At 46.4% G+C, this 20,734-nt stretch overlaps 1 protein-coding gene across 1 annotated transcript in view; it reads left to right on the top strand.

Moving 5' to 3' along the window:
• Positions 1–20,734, top strand: part of MXRA8 (matrix remodeling associated 8) — a 543,508-nt gene that overhangs the window by 451,271 nt on the left and 71,503 nt on the right. The gene's annotated exons all lie outside the window — the stretch shown is intronic.

Here is a 20,734-nt window from a genome sequence, read left to right as displayed (position 1 = left end):
AGTTCATAAACATCTGGAGGGCCGGAGTTGCCCAGCCCTGCTGTAACGGAATCTGCTGCGCTGTATAAGACACTGTAACGGAGTCTGCTGCGCTGTATAAGAAACTGTAACGGAATCTGCTGCGATATATAAGACGCTGTAACGGAATCTGCTGCGCTATATAAGACGCTGTTACGGAATCTGCTGCGCTATATAAGACACTGTAACGGAATCTGCTGCGATATATAAGACACTGTAACGGAATCTGCTGCGCTATATAAGAAACTAATGGAATCTGCTGCGCTATATATGACACTGTAACGGAATCTGCTGCGCTATATAAGACACTGTAACGGAATCTGCTGCGCTATATAAGACACTAACGGAATCTGCTGCTCTATATAAGAAACTGTAACGGAATCTGCTGCGCTATATAAGACACTAACGGAATCTGCTGCGCTATATATGACACTGTAACAGAATCTGCTGCGATATATAAGACACTGTAACGGAATCTGCTGCGCTATATAAGAAACTAATGGAATCTGCTGCGCTATATATGACACTGTAACGGAATCTGCTGCGCTATATAAGACACTGTAACGGAATCTGCTGCGCTATATAAGACACTAACGGAATCTGCTGCTCTATATAAGAAACTGTAACGGAATCTGCTGCGCTATATAAGACACTGTAACGGAATCTGCTGCGCTATATAACACGCTGTAACGGAATCTGCTGCGCTATATAAGACACTGTAACGGAATCTGCTGCGCTATATAAGACACTGTAACGGAATCTGCTGCGCTATATAAGACACTGTAACGGAATCTGCTGCGCTATATAAGACACTGCAATGGAATCTACTGCGCTATATAAGACACTGCAACGGAATCTGCTGCGCTATATAAGACACTGTAACGGAATCTGCTGCGCTATATAAGACACTGTAACAGAATCTGCTGCGCTATATAAGACGCTGTAACGGAATCTGCTGCGCTATATAAGACACTGTAACGGAATCTGCTGCGCTATATAAGACGCTGTAACGGAATCTGCTGCGCTATATAAGACGCTGTAACGGAATCTGCTGCGCTATATAAGACCCTGTAACGGAATCTGCTGCGCTATATAAGTCAGTGTAACGGAATCTGCTGCGCTATATAAGACACTAACGGAATCTGTTGAGCTATATAAGACACTGTAACGGAATCTGATGCGCTATATAAGACACTGTAACGGAATCTGCTGCGCTATATAAGACACTAACGGAATCTGCTGAGCTATATAAGACACTGTAACGGAATCTGCTGCGCTATATAAGACGCTGTAACGGAATCTGCTGCGCTATATAAGACGCTGTAACGGAATCTGCTGCGCTATATAAGACCCTGTAACGGAATCTGCTGCGCTATATAAGTCAGTGTAACGGAATCTGCTGCGCTATATAAGACACTAACGGAATCTGTTGCGCTATATAAGACACTGTAACGGAATCTGATGCGCTATTTAAGACACTGTAACGGAATCTGCTGCGCTATATAAGACGCTGTAACGGAATCTGCTGCGCTATATAAGACACTGTAACGGAATCTCCTGCGCTATATAAGACACTGTAACGGAATCTGCTGCGCTATATAATACACTGTAACAGAATCTGCTGCGCTATATAAGACGCTGTAACGGAATCTGCTGCGCTATATAAGAAACTGTAAATAATTAAATAAATAAATTAATATGGTGCACTAATCTGGGCATTATGTTTAAGCTCCACAACTACTCTGGGCAGTATGTAAGTGCCACTACTCTGAGAATTATGTGTATGTGGCACTAATCTGTGTATTGCGTGTGTAAACATCAGCGGGCTCGGCACACTAATTTATTCTCCCTCTATGGGTGTCGTGGACACCCACAGAGGGACAAAGTGCCGGGATTTCCGCAGTCTGGATTCCGACCGCCAGGATTTCAAATGCATCCCGTACGGGACACTACTCTGGGCATTATGTGAGCAGCACTACTCTGGCCAATATATCAATGTGCAACTACTCTGGCCATTACGTGTAATTGGTGAGATATATATATATATATATATATGTGCAGCATTACTGTGGGCAGTATGTGTTAAAGGCTCTATTACTTGGCATTATATATAAGGGGCATTACTGTTTTCCGTACTGTGTATAAGGGGCAGTACTGTTTGAAGTAACATAAATAATGGGCTCTACTGTGTGTCATAACATAAATAAGGAATTCCAGTTTGTAGTGTAATGTAAATCAGTGACACTACATGCGGAGTAATGTGAATAAGATTGTGCTACTGTGTGGAGAAATTTAAAAACACACTCCTTGTGAGAACACACCCCTTTTTGCGGCACCAGCCTCTAACGTGCTCTCTTTTATAAGGTATGGAAGGGCGCAAATTTATAGGGGGTGCCCAACACCCTAGCACCGGCCCTGCTTCTGTGTTCTTATTGCCTGGATGTGTAATCTGTTTATCAGTCCTTCATCATTTGGATTTCCTCATGCCGATGTGTCTGCGTAAGTAAGGGGAGGGGGGTTGGGGATGTAGTTCTGCACAAGATAAGTTTATGATTGTAGATGAGGTGTCCCCAATATTGAATTGCCGTGTTGTGATTGCAATTAATACATAACTGGGGGTGCTGCCAAAGACAATAATGGTCATACAAGGAGCAAAAAAGAAAAGGATTGTCTTTGTTGCTGGCGCACTGAAGAGGATGAATTATTTGTATTAAAATTTAACTTTTAATAATATCAATAAAAGAAAGCCATTAAAGATGAAATAAGGATTACATACATGACTGACAAAAACATTGAACAATAATTAAAAGATGCACGTGCTGTGTGTGTGTCGATTTGCTGATATGTTATATAGTGTGGTTACTTCTGTTAGGTGAAGAGATTCCTACTATGGTACACAATGTACTGAAACCCACAATAGTGGTACACAATGTACTGAAGCCCACAATGTAAGTGAGTGGTGGGAGCTATTGATAACAAGAGTCGTATGGGTGACCAGGCATTAAATCGTGTCTGGTTCCTCTATTACTTTACGACTTGGATTGGTTGTTATCCAATCTATGGTTATGATACGTTTCGCTCCGTATTGGAGGCTACTGATCTCCTGGGAAGTAGTATCAAATGTGCCTCGCACAAACTGATACAATGAGCAATTAGGTGTCGACTATCCCCCATAAAAATGGGTTAGAAGTCAAAAAAGGTTCATAATTTGTGTCTTATTATTTGCACATAGATCGAACCGTGTCGATTCAGCAGGCAGATGAAATTCTGTATCCTGCGTGGCTAAAGGTTTGGCAGGTTTTAGCTACGCACCAAACTGACTGAGATTTATGAAGATTGCGTGGGCGATCCGGCAGTGTATATACCGATGGATCCCTCTATTCAATTATATTCACACTGGTATATGTTGTGTTCTACATAAAACGAATTTTATTCATAAATCAGATTTTATCCATAGAACATATAGAGTCAGTAGGTGCAGCAGACAGATGAAATTGTGTGTCCTGCACAAATTGAAGAAAGAATTGCTTGGGCGATCTGGCAGTGTGTCTACTGTCAAGGTCCCTCTATAGCATTGCAATTGAGCCTTCACAGACAGACAGAGTAATTGCGTCTGTATATTGTACACCTCTATCCGACTATGATGATAGAACACACAGAATCAGCCGGTATAGCGGGCAGACCACGTTACTGAATTGATCCTATATGGCAGACTGGTTTTACTGCCTTATTGCGGCGGAAATTGTACTAGTGGTCTGGCAATGTGTATGCCGTCTAATCACTCTGTTATACTCACTCTTGTCCGTTCCCGTATTGGTTGTCAATCAATCTGACAATTGTCTGATTGGGTGACTAAGGGCATGTAGTACACTGTGGTCTTTATAATCAGATTTCTATACTGATATGACAAAGGGTACAATTTAGTGTTGAGTGGACACATTCATTTGGTTACAGTGTGGCTGTTGAGACATTCTTAGAGGGATAAATATATCCTATGCAATATCGTTTGGGTAATCTGACAGTGTGTAGGATTAGGCAGATTCGACTATTTGAGTAGCAGTATTTTCATTAGAATATACAGAGCGCGTTCAGCATTTATTTAACAACATTGGTACCAACTTGTGAAATAAGGTATATCAGTAGGGAATAGCTCACAAAATTAATGTGTTGGGGTTTCTATCGTAATAGTAAGTCTGCTAGGTCTCAGACTACAAGTATACAAAGAGCGACTTACTACATACATTAGAGGGTCACTCACTGGATTAAGTATACAATCTCTCCTATTCTGTATTTAGTAAATCTCAACACCCGTCATATTGGGCTATTTTCTGGATAGAGAGATATATACTCTTCCCTCTTGTAGTATAAGCGTGATTTGGTGTTAGAGACAAATTAGCTCTTGTATTGAGGCAGATCGGGCGGTGTGTGTGCCGCCGCAATCTGTCAGACCCCGCTCACAATGCCCGCTAAATAATGTTAAATTGGCTGAATATACACTTGACACATTATTATTTTATGTGGGCAAAAAAGCGTTTGCTGATCATTCAGTATTCAGGACCAACTGGTGGGTAGAAAGTAGCGAGAGGTCACCAACAGAATAGATGTGTTATGATTCTAACCGCAATGCAGAGTCTGCCAGGTTACAGACTAAGGCTATGCGGGGAGCGGGTTTCCTTCATATATTTGGAGGTCAAACACCGGCTTAATGTTTCTCCTATCTGGTGCTCCTATCTCAGCACGTAATTAAACTGATTGCAGATAGAGAGGTGTACTCTCCGATGCCCGCTACGCAGTATCCTATTTACTGCCTGTACGCTAACACATCATTATTGTAACACATTTCATTTAAATAAACAATATAATTTTAAGACACACATTCAAACTGCACGTGCATTCGGCCAACGCGCGTTTCACATAGGCTTTTTCAAGGCTGAACCCGAACAGCCATGTCGGTGGGTATAAATTAAGGAGCTTAACCAATCAGGTACTGGGTTTAGGTCATCTGGTGTTGTGCTGTCAATCAGAGCCTGCTATGATGTCATTCTCCGTATCTTATTGGGCAAAGTTGCATAACTTGGTTGTGTATTCCGATTGCTTTTGCAGCTTTATATGCATGTTGCCGATCTATTAGATAAGGTGATATTATCGGATAGTCCCTGCTGGAAAGATCTATAATTTTAAGAAAGGGGCTGCAGTTTGTCGTAAATAGGCAGAGGAATGTACAGTATTCTATAGGTATCTGACCCTACAATTACTACATTTAATTAGTAGTTCAAATTAATGTATATTGTTTGGTTATTCACTTTTAATTTTTATTTTGATTGCAATATTTTAATTATTATTTTTATTATTAGTTTTTATGGTTTATATTAGTTTTTAATTTTTATTATTATTTTATTTTTATGATTTTAGGATCGTGCAGAAGAAGTGAAGAAATCACAGCAAATAAAAGGTGAGTACCAAAACGAGAAACAAGTGGAAAAAGTGATGAGGGGGATGGAGTCACATAATTCTCCAATAATAGTGAAGAAATACATTAAGGAACCATTGGTTGATGGTGTAAGTCGTCTAGTGATTGGTCATTTTTTCATAAAAATGAAAGGAAAGAATGAAATAAAAAAATAATAAATAATAAAAAATAGTAAATAATCATGATATTGAACGTGATTATATTGATGAGAGTGGGGGTGTTAAAATTGTGGTCGTGTTTGTGTGAGGGAAAAATTAGAATAATCAGAGGTCGAAAATGAGATATGCAGTGGTCAGATAGATATGAATATAGATAGTCTAGAATCAATTCCTCTATTTATAAATATGATGAAAAACTGTTAATTTCGTTTAGTCCTGCCGGGTGCAAACTATTCATCAAGAATATCATTTTCGTTTCTTGTTGGAGTAGGATCTTATCAACATCTCCCCCACGTGCATTCATTTGAATGTGTTTCATTCCAAAGGCTCTTAGACGTTTGGGGTCACTGTTGTGGACTTGTAGAAAATGACTGGCTATTGGTGTGAGGGTTTTAAATTTGAGTTTATCTTGTTTGGAGTTTCTTATACTGCCAATATGTTCCAAGATTCTCACTTTCAACTGTCTTTTCGTCTTGCCTATGTATACCTTGTTACATGGGCAGATCAGTTGGTACACGACTCCCACTGTGGTACAATCGATGTAAGTGTCGATTGTCCATTTTTTGTTGTATCTATCCACAAAATGTGTAGTGGGTGCCATGTATTGACATGCCTTACATTGTCTACATTGATAAGAGGCTTTTTTGGGGGATGCTAAGTGGCTTTGAACCACTCTATCTCTCAAATTTGGGGAGCGTCTCCAACTAGTTTCAACCCTGGCTGGTAATATTTCTTTCAAGTCTGGGTCAGTATGTAGAATTGCCCAGTGTTTCTGGAGAATTGAGGTAACATCACACCATCGGCTATTAAAAGTCCCAATGTACCTGATGGGCTCTTCTCGTATTTGTTTAGTTTTTGGGACTAGGAGCGATTCGCTCCAATACGGAGCGAAACGTATCATAACCATAGATTGGATAACAACCAATCCAAGTCGTAAAGTAATAGAGGAACCAGACACGATTTAATGCCTGGTCACCCATACGACTCTTGTTATCAATAGCTCCCACCACTCACTTACATTGTGGGCTTCAGTACATTGTGTACCACTATTGTGGGTTTCAGTACATTGTGTACCATAGTAGGAATCTCTTCACCTAACAGAAGTAACCACACTATATAACATATCAGCAAATCGACACACACACAGCACGTGCATCTTTTAATTATTGTTCAATGTTTTTGTCAGTCATGTATGTAATCCTTATTTCACCTTTAATGGCTTTCTTTTATTGATATTATTAAAAGTTAAATTTTAATACAAATAATTCATCCTCTTCAGTGCGCCAGCAACAAAGACAATCCTTTTCTTTTTTGCTCCTTGCCGATGTGTCTGGCAAGCAGTTAGCACCCCACAAAATTCAATCATTTTCTATTACTAATAAAATTGAATAAGTTACTCCTCTTATTATCAAGTAGGGTGTCATGGCAACATGCAGGCTGAAGCCTTTAGTTATTACATGCCCAATAACGATACTGCCACTGGCCATGCTGTGATAGGACAGGTTCTCGAGCTCCTCCATTACAGTCCGCATTTTAATGGTATCCATGCTTTCATCAGGTGACTTAATTAGTACCTCAGTCAATTTGATGCTATTGGCTTCTCCAGCAGCAAGCTGATGACAAAGCCCTATCTCAACAGCAGGGACAGCGCTGTCCCTGCTGTTGGCTCTGGGCTGCGCTGTCCCTGCTGTTGGCTCTGGGCTGCCCTGTCCCTGCTGTTGGCTCTGGGCAGCGCTGTCCCTTCTGTTGGCTCTGGGCTGCGCTGTCCCTGCTGTTGGCTCTGGGCTGCCCTGTCCCTGCTGTTGGCTCTGGGCTGCCCTGTCCCTGCTGTTGGCTCTGGGCTGCGCTGTCCCTGCTGTTGGCTCTGGGCTGCCCTGTCCCTGCTGTTGGCTCTGGGCTGCGCTGTCCCTTCTGTTGGCTCTGGGCTGCCCTGTCCCTGCTGTTGGCTCTGGGCTGCGCTGTCCCTGCTGTTGGCTCTGGGCTGCGCTGTCCCTGCTGTTGGCTCTGGGCTGCGCTGTCCCTGCTGTTGGCTCTGGGCTGCCCTGTCCCTGCTGTTGGCTCTGGGCTGCCCTGTCCCTGCTGTTGGCTCTGGGCTGCGCTGTCCCTGCTGTTGGCTCTGGGCTGCCCTGTCCCTGCTGTTGGCTCTGGGCTGCCCTGTCCCTGCTGTTGGCTCTGGGCTGCCCTGTCCCTGCTGTTGGCTCTGGGCTGCGCTGTCCCTGCTGTTGGCTCTGGGCTGCGCTGTCCCTGCTGTTGGCTCTGGGCTGCGCTGTCCCTGCTGTTGGCTCTGGGCTGCCCTGTCCCTGCTGTTGGCTCTGGGCTGCGCTGTCCCTGCTGTTGGCTCTGGGCTGCGCTGTCCCTGCTGTTGGCTCTGGGCTGCCCTGTCCCTGCTGTTGGCTCTGGGCTGCGCTGTCCCTGCTGTTGGCTCTGGGCTGCGCTGTCCCTGCTGTTGGCTCTGGGCTGCGCTGTCCCTGCTGTTGGCTCTGGGCTGCCCTGTCCCTGCTGTTGGCTCTGGGCTGCGCTGTCCCTGCTGTTGGCTCTGGGCTGCGCTGTCCCTGCTTTTGGCTCTGGGCTGCCCTGTCCCTGCTGTTGGCTCTGGGCTGCGCTCTCCCTGCTGTTGGCTCTGGGCTGCGCTGTCCCTGCTGTTTTTGCAACGTGAAAGCAGAATGAGCGTTTTCTGTTAGAAACAATACTTACAATAGTGTCTTTTACAACTCCTCAGTAACCAGCAGGTGGTGCTATATTCCTTTAAATCGCTACAAACAAAAAATACAGATATAATTTTCCCAGACAGGAAACAATTCAACATTGTGTAAATGAGAGGTGGAATGATAATTGCTTCAGGGTCCAGTGATTTGCCGGCAGCTCAATTGCACTTTTATGAGAGCAGGATCCTTTCTCTGCGACATCAGAACTTTCAGTGTCTGGACTAGTTACTGCCAAGAGGAAATGACTGGTGCACTCTGTAATGCTCGGCAAGGTCTGTAGACTGTCTGCCAGTGTCTGATCATACTTCTATTGGACTTCTTTGCTTTAAGTACTGGCATAGACATGAAAGTGCATAATCCCACAGCGGCATCAAGCAGCTGATTTCGGATCTCACGTATAATAATAATTCCCACATCCATAGTGGCAACTTCGGATCTTACTCTATCATCCATGGGGGAAACACGGATTCATACCCTCCAACATTTGAAGGGCCAAAATCGGTACACATTTAAGAAGGGGCGTGGCTATGGGTAAAGTGGGTGTGGCCTTGGGTAAAGTGGGCATGGTTACGTCCAATGTTCCCTCTAATTTTACGAAGGCTTTGTGCAGAAAAAGATATTGGCTGTGCAACTTTGGAAGGAAATGTACATTTTTGTGCGTCACATAACGTATACAGGCCTAGGTTTCGAGTTCTGTTGAGTTAATAAAGCAATTTGAATGTTTACAGACTTCACACACCACACATATAGACTATAGCAGTGATTTTCAACCTTATTAAACTCGTGGCACACTAAAACAAGATTTTAACCTTTGTGCGCTCAGTTGTAATGCCTGTGCGCGGGCTCGGCGAGTTGTGTGCACGCGCACACACGCACAGCTTAGAGGGAACACTGGTTACGTCCCCAGGCACCCTGACCCCCCGGCCCAGCACCTGATGCAGCTCATGTCGCACAGTGGCTTGGTGGGCTGCTTGCATATTAAGTAAGTATATTTAATACAGGTTGAGTATCCTGTATCCGATTATCCGTTATCCGAATTATTCCGAAAACCAGACATTCCAGAAAGTGCCAAAAAAAATTGTTTTTGCTAAAAACTCACTGGGGACATCTGTAGCAGCATCACTGGGGACATGATATGTAACTGGCACTATATATGTACAAGAAATTGATTGCTTGGCCTTCAAATTCAATATCTGAGATATACACAAATTTTGTTTCATGTTTTGAAACCTTGTTTTTTGAACAAATAAAATATATTTGTGTGCATTTCATGTGGTTGATGTGTTTATACAGCATAAATGCAAGATACTTCAAAATACATCATTGAAATATTAAAATATTCCGAAATACGGAATAATCCGTTATCCAAAATTCTCCTGGTTCTGAGCATTTTGGATACGGGATACTCAACCTGTATAATATTTAATAAATAAGTATATTAAATCTACTTATTTAATATGCCAGCAGCCCACCAAGCCACCATGTGACATGAGCTGCAGGCAAACATAAGTATTGATGCTGGATAGAAGAGCTGGGGTGATTTAGTGCAGCTGGCTGAGCCACCTACTTGCTGCTGCAGAAAAGTGGATGATCATCTCTGATGGGCTGACATTCTACTGTGGCAGGCTGGCTCCGGACGGCAACCACTGTGAAGAGGACGCCCAGGAGATCACACACCCCCTCCCCCCTCACGCGCGCCGGGGCTGGCCACTGCACCACTCTCCCTCACAGAGATTTGCGTCCGAGTCTGCGCATGCGCACAGTGAGGGCAGGGAGACGTCCTTTCCTTTCCCCTGGGTGCGCGGTGCTGGCGTCATGACGCCAGCAGCGCAATGCACTCATGGGAACGGAGGGGGAGAGGGGAGAGCCGGCGCACCAGGGCACTGAGCAAGCACACGGAGCTAGTAAGTGATAGAAAATCGGTACATTCGGTACAAACTGAATTTGCCAGTACAGACTGTTAAAAAACGACCCTGAGGATGTAAACCCCAAAAAACTATATCCCTAGGGCATATACAAGTCGTACAGCTTTTTACAATATTTCCACTTTTTTATATATATCAACAAAAAACTGTTCAAATGCAGTATCTGTCACTCAAAGTGTGTGAGTGTGTCTGTAACGCAGGGTGGAGCCCAGGGGCGGATCCAGGATAAAATGACAGGGGGGGCACCATGATAAAAAAAGGGTTTGGGTGGGGGAGGGGCGGTGTTAGTGGTGCCAGTGTACATGTTAAGAGAGCAGCAGGAGAGGGTGGGAATGGAATAAAAAATAGGCCCTGGCATTTAAAGTACGCAGGCCCACCATGGCGACAAAAGTGAAGGATGTAGTTGCGCGCGCGCCAAAGGCGCTCTCCGGAAAAGGGTGTGTGGCCAATCAACAGGTGGCGTGTCAACACCATATACAACTTCTACACATTATGCAACAAAATACTAGACCCCATTATACTTGCCCCTTACACATGATGCCAAATGGAATGAGCCAAAATTGACATAATGCCACATGGATTGAGCCAAAATTCAAATAATGCCACATGGATTGTGTCAAAATTCACATAATGCCACATGGATTGAGCCAAAATTTACATAATAACACACACGGATTGAGCCAAAATTCACATAATGCCAAATGGATTGTGTCAAAATTCACATAATGCCACACGGATTGAGCCAAATGCATAAAATGCCACATGGATTGAGCCAAAATTCACATAATGCCACATGGATTGAGCCAAAATTCACATAATGCCACACGGATTAAACCAAAATTCACATAATGCCACATGGATTGAGCCAAAATTCACAATACACTTCATAAACAGGGACATTGTCCACCAAAGGCTCGCATTAAACATTTACACAATAATGTCCATTACACATTAAGTTACACGCCATTATGTCCATTATGTGTTATGCCAAACACCATAATGCCTATTAAAAATTATGCTACATAAGTGCTGCTTATCTACATGCTCATTGCCAAGGGTTCCATGCTCATTGCCAGAAGTTCCATGCTCGTTGCCATGTGGGATTACATGCTCATTGCAAATTGGGAATACATGCTCGTGGTAAATGGGGGACAGCAGAAGTGATAGCCACTGATAGTGGCAGAGCCTGGCTGTATTCAGAGCACTGCAGGTACCGGCTATTTGAAATAATACCGCTTTCACACCAGAAAATGCATTCCCAGGTTGGCCCCTTTTATACCAGCCTAGTCCCTGCATTTTCTGTTGTGAGGGGGAGAGAAAACCACCCCTCCCCCCTTTAACCAGTTATCTCATTTAACCGGCTATATCTTCGGAACCAACTGACCCATTTACATGAGACAAGTATTATATTGAAGAACTTTTGAGTGGGCTTTGAATGATTGTGGTCCAGTGAAACTGGAGCGTTTGGTTCCAGAGTAATCTGCCCTCAAAAAACATGAACAGCCATGAAATTACATTTCAAAAATAAAAAAAATCGGTTTACACGCAATATCTCTGGAACCGATTGACCGATTTGGACCAGCCTGGTATCATATTGAAGGCCCAGCGATTTGGAATTGAATGAAATCAACCACAAGCTTCTGTGATGCCAGGGCGGGAACTGGCAGCCGTCGGAACCGGGTGGGGGTCGGAATTGACGGGTCCCATATTATCCTATGGGGAAAAAACGTTACAGGTTTGCCAGGCGATATCTCCGGTTCCCGGGGGGCTAGAGACACGGGGCTGGGCTCGTTGGAAAGCCCTGGTCCTCAGCTACAAAATAAATGACAGGGGGGGCACGTGCCCGGGTGCCCCCCCCCCTGAATCCGCCACTGGTGGAGCCTCTGACTCACATGACTGACTCACATGACAGAGAACCAGCCCAGTGAGCCCACAGTGGCAGACACCCTCTGCCTCCCCATGTTGCCCAGCTACTCCACAGCCACCAGGTGTGTGCCCCCCCTCCCCGTGCCCCCCCCTCCCACGATTTGCGGCAACCCCTGCGACCCCCCCTCCCGCAGTTCGCTGCACCCCCCGCGATCCCCCCCCCCTGATTTGCGGGAACCATCCCCCCGCCCCCTCCTCCCGTGATTCGCTGCAACCCCCCCTCCCGCAATTCACGGCACCCCCCTCCCACGATTCGCGGACACCCCCCACCTTCCCCCGCCCCCGCGATTCACGGAAACCCCAGGATTAATTGGCACATGCAAAACACTGACATGGCTATGGTCGACAATAAAAAAGGTTGATACGGGTTTTTGAAGATTTATTTTTCATTTTTTTAATGTTTTCATATTCATTCTCATGTGTCGACATGGACACCAATTTACATGTGTTGACCTTTCTGTGTTGATTTTTTCTTGAGGCAATTCTTTTCCAGTGGCAACTTTGTGCAAGTCAACCTAGACATCATCAACCAAGACGTTGTATAATATACAACACCTGTTCTGTTTTACTGTAGGTGTTTTAAGTCATCTTTTACTGCCACTATTACTGTTTATGTACCATCCTGCTACAAGAATATATAACCAACTAGGTGATTCATCGCGCCTCGTGCCCCCCCTCCCGCAATTCGCGGACCCCCCACGCCCCCCCTCCCACGATTCACGGCACCCCCACGCCCCCCCCTCCCGCAATTCGCAACCCCCCTCACCCCCTAACGTGATTCACGCCCCCCTCCAGCGCTTTGCGGACCCCCGCCCCCTCCTGTGATTCGCGGACACCTGCGCCCCCTCCCGCAATTCTGTGCCCCTCCCTCCCTTGATTCACAGCACCCCCCGCGCCCCTCCCGCAATTCACGGCACCCCTGCGCCCCTCTTTAGTCCCCCGTATGCCCACACACCCCTATCACTACCCAGCTTCCTGCTCTCCTGAACCGTAACTTCCACCACTGGGGAGTCGCTGACGCTGTGTTGCCCACATACCCCTATCATGCCTCATAGCCCAGCCTCCTGCTCTCATGCACCCTAACTCCCACCCAGTAGGAGGAGACACTGACTCAGGGCCACCGTCCTGTACTCCTGTACTGCCACGCTGGACCCTCACCCACTGGCACAAGCTGCACAGTGTCTCCCACCCTCCTCTTTAGTCCCCCTTATACCCACACACCCCTATCACTACCCAGCCTCCTGTTTTCCTGTGTCGTGACCTCCGCCAGTGGGGAGCCGCTGACTCAGAAACACCCTACTATACTATTGCACACACACACACACACACACACACACACACACACACTACTATGTAACCACTGGCATATGCTATTGTATTCGGCTTTCATCCCTATTCTACTATTGCCTACTACTCAGTATACACATGTATGATGGTGGATCAATAAGTCTCTGCCTAGGCTGCACTGTAGCCAGCCACAGTAACGTACCAATTGAGGCGCCAGTTTTTGATATACCGGCTTCGCCATACTGATCCTTTCAGAGACATGGCACCGGTGTATAGATGTCAGTCTGGATGCTGGCATCGGTATAGTGAACCCCTGCATCCTCACTGCATCCTTTGTTGGGTGTATTTTAGATCAGCATTTATGTAGCATGTGTCCACCTGTATAAGAGCCTCTGTGCCATGTGCAGGAGACTTATTTCTCACCTTCTATTTCCCCTGTACACAGAACTAAATTAAGCTTGATTGTGTAAGAAAGTGGCGCGAGCCATTCTGTGTGATAATCACTGCTGAAAAATGACATCAGTAATAATAAGTGACACAAGGAGTTTTTAATTGTTCCAATGTGATTTACAAAATGAGCTTGTGGTGACTCACTAAGAATAGTTAATACGGGCTGTGCAGGATAATGGATGTTGTCTGGAGAGGCCCCTCCACTAAATTCTAGTCAATCTGCTTTTCCTGGTACCAGGTCATCATCACCCTAATACAGTGGTTTCCAAACTGTGTGCCTAGGCACCCTGGGGTGCCTCAGGATACTTGCAGGGGTGCCTTGGGTTGGTGGACCAAGATCAATTTATATTATTTATGGTCAATGTACCAGGCAGAACCAGTGCTGGTGGCTGCCAATCATAATATATGTGGACAAACAGAAGCAAATCCTGTCCCTCACCAGATAACTGTAACATATAAACACAATGTACTTCATTTAATAGTTTTTTTCTGAATTTCTCGATAAGAAGCATTTGGCCTAGGGGCGCCTTGAAAATATTTTGATGCTCTAGGGCGCCGTGATTCAAAAAAGTTTGGGAACCACTGACCTAATACCACTTTTACACCAGAATGACGGGTAGGACCAAGGAAATTTAACACAGGAAATTGCCTGGGTGTGCCCTCCCTCAGACCCAATTTACACTGTACTTCAATCCGGGTTATTCCCCTGTAATGCCCTTCACTGAAAACAGATCAGCCCTATCTTTCCTTGCTGGTGTCATTTTGGGCTGTTTGAGATGAGGTCGCAAGAAATAGGAGCGAGCTGCGACTAGCCGGGAGAGACCATAAACTATTAGTCTGGGCTCCCAAAGCCAGGAGGTGTGCCCCATTGTCTTGCTGGTATTAGGAAGGGGGCAAGAAGATAGCAGGGAAGAGATAGGGGGAGTAAAGTAGGGGGAAGGTAGGATAGAGCTATTGGGAGCAGGCCAAGCGGAGGCACCCAATAAAGGGGGTGCAGATCTCCAAAGGCCTGGCATCGGGGGGGGGGGGGGGGGCAAGTTGGGGACCCAGGTCGGTTACCGGTTTCAGTTGCGAGAAAGGGTACATGGGCCCCCCCCACGGTCGGCTTGATTCAGTTACGTTCGAGGGCTGGTAGACCGCAGTGCTTTCTTTGCCACCTAAGTGATTAAGATTAGGGCGGGATGTATTAAAATACATCGCCGCCCTTCGCGCCCCCCCCCCCCCCGCCGCGTTGCCGCCGCATATGCACTAACATATGCGGCTGGCATCGCGATGCGGTGACTGAGGCCCCCCGCGATGCCTGGAATGTGGTGTGCGGGGGTCTCCGTCACCTCCCAGCCGGCTCCTGCATCCCTCACGCCGGGGACAGCTAAGCAAGCTGTCCCCGGCGCCTCCTCCTCCCCCCTGCAGCCGGAAGGACGTCCGGCTGCGTCACTAGGGGGAGGAGGGGTTTACCTTCAGGAAGGTAAGCCAGAGGGGGGGACGGCGAGGCGGCAGGATTGCGTCGGCGAAAAGAAGCCCATAGGCTTCTATAGGGTATCGCCACCCAAAGGTGGCGATAAACAGAAAACAATATATTTTGAGCGCTAAGGGACAGTGGTTGAGTGCTGTGTGCAAATGGCTGCCCTCTGGAAGGGGGTTGCCGCCCCCAAAAGGGTTAGCAAAAAGAAGAAAAGTACCAGTGGGCGCCTTATGCACACAAATACGACAATTTATTAAATGGACATTTCATACAAGAATTAAATTAAACTAATTAGACACAGAATATACACACAACAATAGCAATATAAGTATAAAAAAGGTTAAAAAACATGTGCAATAGCGATAGCTGATTTAATATGGTATATAGTTACCAAGTCCCGGTAGGTTTTTGTCATATGCGCATATGAAGCCAGGTACTAATGTCCCGAATTTAAAAGGTAAATGCCAGCGCTCTGTGGGAGTGAATAACAACTGTAGAGTCTCCCAACAGGGTTTTTGTAATCCACACCGGAGGTTTTGAATGGCTTTGTAGCAGCAGACAAAAAATTATTATGATGAGCCGATGCAGTCGACACTTTTGTGTCGATGGAGACGACAGCCACAGATCTTACTTGCGGGCAGATAATCTGCAGCAGATCCCAGTTCGGGAGAACGAGTGCGCCAATGTGCCTCACGCCTGGCAGTGTCAGATGGTAACAAGGCAGCCGCACCGGCCAGACAGCCAAGTACGAGCCGCTGGACACTGTGACAGGCGGAGACTGCTTGGGACGAAAGTCTCGTGCGCTCTGCTATGAGCGTAGCAGCTGTTTGCCGCGAGGTGGTGTGGTGGCTGTGTGTCGTCTTCGGTGACACACCGCTGTTGCGCTTAAGAGAAGGTAACAGGGACCGAGGTAAGCTGATTGTTGTGGAGCTCAATAGATGAGAGATTCCTCCAGGTCCACTGGCTCAATGGCGGCAACAGGGCTCCTATTCAAGACTCTTAAGCGCAACAGCGGTGTGTCACCGAAGACGACACACAGCCACCACACCACCTCGCGGCAAACAGCTGCTACGCTCATAGCAGAGCGCACGAGACTTTCGTCCCAAGCAGTCTCCGCCTGTCACAGTGTCCAGCGGCTCGTACTTGGCTGTCTGGCCGGTGCGGCTGCCTTGTTACCATCTGACACTGCCAGGCGTGAGGCACATTGGCGCACTCGTTCTCCCGAACTGGGATCTGCTGCAGATTATCTGCCCGCAAGTAAGATCTGTGGCTGTCGTCTCCATCGACACAAAAGTGTCGACTGCATCGGCTCATCATAATAATTTTTTGTCTGCTGCTACAAAGCCATTCAAAACCTCCGGTGTGGATTACAAAAACCCTGTTGGGAGACTCTACAGTTGTTATTCACTCCCACAGAGCGCTGGCATTTACCTTTTAAATTCGGGACATTAGTACCTGGCTTCATATGCGCATATGACAAAAACCTACCGGGACTTGGTAACTATATACCATATTAAATCAGCTATCGCTATTGCACATGTTTTTTAACCTTTTTTATACTTATATTGCTATTGTTGTGTGTATATTCTGTGTCTAATTAGTTTAATTTAATTCTTGTATGAAATGTCCATTTAATAAATTGTCGTATTTGTGTGCATAAGGCGCCCACTGGTACTTTTTCTTTTTCCAAAGGTGGCGATACCCTTCAGTGCGGTATCAGTTTTGATACATTGGAAAATGCGGTAAAACCAGGGTTTTACCGCATTTTCCATTTGATACATCTCGCCCTATATAGGTAATCTGATTAATAAATGTGACCTTTAATTCGCCATAAATAAATGACTCTGTTTGGTTATTCCAGGAAAAAGGGGAGCAGGTCGAAAGGGAAGAGAGGGATGGAGGACGTTTAAGGGGGTGGGGCTTCTTAGTCTCTTTAGGGGTAAAAGTATGGCGGGAGCATCAGACGCTCAGAGGTTTAAGGCAAAAGGGAGGTAATAGGGTCTGCTCCCAGCATTGCAGCAAAGATGGCAAATAGTCAGGCTGAGGCTGGTGCTGTGGGACACACTGTGTGACAGCCAGCGTGTGTTGCTGCAGATAAGGCTGTAAACACACTGGGGAGATTGCTTCCAGCACAGACTATTGGGGGGTACAGGCTGCAAACAGCATTGTAACGCTGCTGCTGCTGCGATGCTCCATGTGCGGGTCTCCGGCAGATGACATCACCTGCCAGAGCCGCAGAAGCACCAATCAGCTCTTCGCGGCCTTCTCCCCGCCAAATAATCCATATAATGACCATTTACACCACCATGAGCCCCGTATAAGCCCCGTGTCCAACCCTGAACATTTGCTGGGTCAGATTCCCGGGGAACAGTACCCGTGTTAATTTTTTTTTCAGCCCATTTACACCGCGACCCGCCCCGGACTGGAGCTGCAATATCCCAGGTCCATCCTCTGGTGTAAAAGGGGTATAATCCTGATGTATGGAGTATTACCTTACATTTGCAGATGGGCGCACTGCTGCTATAAAGGAATGCACCTGATGCGCAGTAATCTTCCAATTTCCTGCTGCATAAATATTGCTGTAGTTCCCTGGATGTATTATGGCAACAATGTCTGTTCTATACCCAGTCCTTATCGGTGCTGTTATTTACAATGTACCAGGCAGTGTATGGTCAGTTCTGACAGCTGCAGCTATAGATTCTGATAACTGCTGCTGTCATTGCCCGGCGCACAGCACCGACAGCCAGGGATCGTACTGGAAAAATCTATATTTTTTCTTTTAATAACAGCTGGTGCCGCTAGGGGAATTCTGACTGACTCAAGCGAAGGTTAGAATAGCTGAGGACACGAGTGCACATTGGAAGACAGTCAACATTCTCCCTCTGCAGTAAAGTCTGTGTCCATACATTCTGCTGTGGAAAGGACCGGCGTCACCACTGTTTTGATGAGCGGATGGCAGTCACATTGGAACAGCAATGGTGAATGGATATGTTCTATAAGATGTGGAAACTATTGTTTAACAGGCCTTCCAGTGAACACACCACACATATATCCCTCCTTTTTTGACTTTATTTAATAAACTTGGGGAGCAAAATAAAATATTGGTTTTGCTTTATGACAGGAGGCACAGAGGCAGAGGCATAAGTTCATCCCAGTCATCGAGAGGCAAATTGGAGTTTGGTGCCCCCACCATCACAAAAAACAAAGGGACAACACATATTGGGTCCGATTCGGACCTGCTCGTTGAGCAACGAATTCTGCCTCTGTCAATGGTGGGGGTCTGTGCATGTGCATCGTGTCCCTTTCGCATGCAGAGTCTGTATTGGGCGGAACCAACCCTATAGCCACTGTGCATATAGCACTGACTGTGCCCATCTCACATTCCCGCAGTTACGGCGGGTGCACCAACACTTGCTGCAGCGCAGGCTGAGCAGTATCAGTCGGGAGCTATCTGTCCCCTATTGCAGGTGTTAGCAGGGCTCCTGGGATAAAGCCAATTAACTATGCGGGTGCGTCGCAGAAGTCCGTTGGATGAGCAGCGCTTACACTTGGAGCCCGCTGTGAACCACACAGTTGCTGCTGTACATGCGGGTTCCCCCTCAGGACTTGGAGCCTGAAGGCAGGTGAATCCATTGCCTCTGGGTTACACCCAGGGCTTAAAGTGGTTCTAGAGAGGTGGTGGAACTCCGTTCGCATGATAACACTGACCCCCCCCCCCCCTTCCATTGGGCAGAGTGTAGACCAGAGCCATGGAATTTGTGCCCTACAACCCATAAAGGGATAATGGTCCCACAACACATGGTAGCACAATCATATACACATTACACCGCATGTAGTGCCCTTGATTCATATTAAACCACACAGTAATGCCCCTTATACACATAATGTACATCTTAACTTTATATTCCATACGCCGTGCCAGAAGAAGAAGTCGCAGGTACAGGCTTTTCTGTTGGAATTACTGTTCAGGGCTGTGGTAGAGGTGGAACTCAGTTCCCCCTACCATTAGAGGTGGTGGAACTTAGTTCCACCCAGCCCCCCCCCCCCCCCCCCCACACACACACTTTAACCCCTGGTTACACCCTTCACATTGGTATTCTGTGCTGTAAATAACACCTTTGTCTGACATCTGCACCACCTACACAACTACCTATTATTGAACGTCTACACGGGGTGCTATACGTTTGTCATGTACTATTTCTATTCAATTTTATAAGCGTTGAAGCCTATTCAAGTATTGTCATTCCAAGTTCCTGCTCTTACTACTGTGTATATTGTGTCACTGGCCATTAGTTACCCGGCTGAATGTGTAGTGTAGTGACAGATTTGCAGCACTGGAGGCTTTTTTACTCAGTTGTGTAAACTTTCAAACACAAGAGAGAATTCCAGCTGCAGAGTTGGTGGTAGGAGCCTTTCTTTCCTGTCCCTATACAGAGCGGAGCGATAGAGAGCCTCTAAGCCCCCTCCATGAATATGGTAGTCAAATCGTCCAGCCAGAGCCAGCAACAACAACTGGGCAGGAAGCGCTGACTTTGTAGATGGGTATTTTTCTTAATTGAATTCACATGATTGTGTTACTCAACACTGTATTTACTCCTTGCAGAGCACTCACCCTCACAGCATTGATGTCTCAGCCAGAGCTACTAGAGAGATTTAGGCAGTTTGGGTCTACTTTGCGAGCTTTCCTTTGTTAACCCTCAAGTAGAGAGTCAGATGCTTACAACACAAGAGCAGAAAACCTCAATCAGATCTGATCGCAGGACAAATTTGTTCTCAAAATGGGTAAAACCATGAGCACTGCAGATGGGGCAAGTGTATAACTCCCAACATGACCCTTTCCAGGAGGGACACAATGCTCTGTTCCTGGACTTCCCTCTTAATTTTTACCATCACCTGTTATGAAGTAACTTTCTTATTATTTAACCTGTTCCAAACAGGTGTCAGCAATAATAAAGTAAGAGGAAAGTCCAGGAGCAGAGTCATTTGTCCCTCCTGGCATGGGTCATATTGGGAGGGATGTAGATTTAACAGTGTTGCCTACCCTCCCGGAATGGGTCTTCCTCCAGGCCCCCCGGAAAAGTGGTCAAGCCTCCCGGAATCCTCTCCCATGACCCCCCCTCTCCGCGCGGGTCTGTGGGACCAAATTATGCGAATTACGTCATTGTAGCCCCACCCACCGCTGTGCAATGCCTTAAATACCGGCACTGCATGTGGGGGTGTGGCCACGAGGATGCAAGCTCCAATGCCACGTCCTCCAAAAGGATATGTTCCTCCGCCGTTCCTTTCCCATCCATTCAGTAGCCCCACCTCCGTGCCTCAAGGAACTGCCCTCT

Source organism: Crinia signifera, chromosome 19, assembly GCF_055691185.1.
Source record: "Crinia signifera chromosome 19, ASM5569118v1, whole genome shotgun sequence".
NCBI classification, from domain to species: Eukaryota; Metazoa; Chordata; class Amphibia; order Anura; family Myobatrachidae; genus Crinia; species Crinia signifera.
Note: the sequence above shows the minus strand (reverse complement) of the source record. Positions and strands in the feature narration are given on the sequence as shown.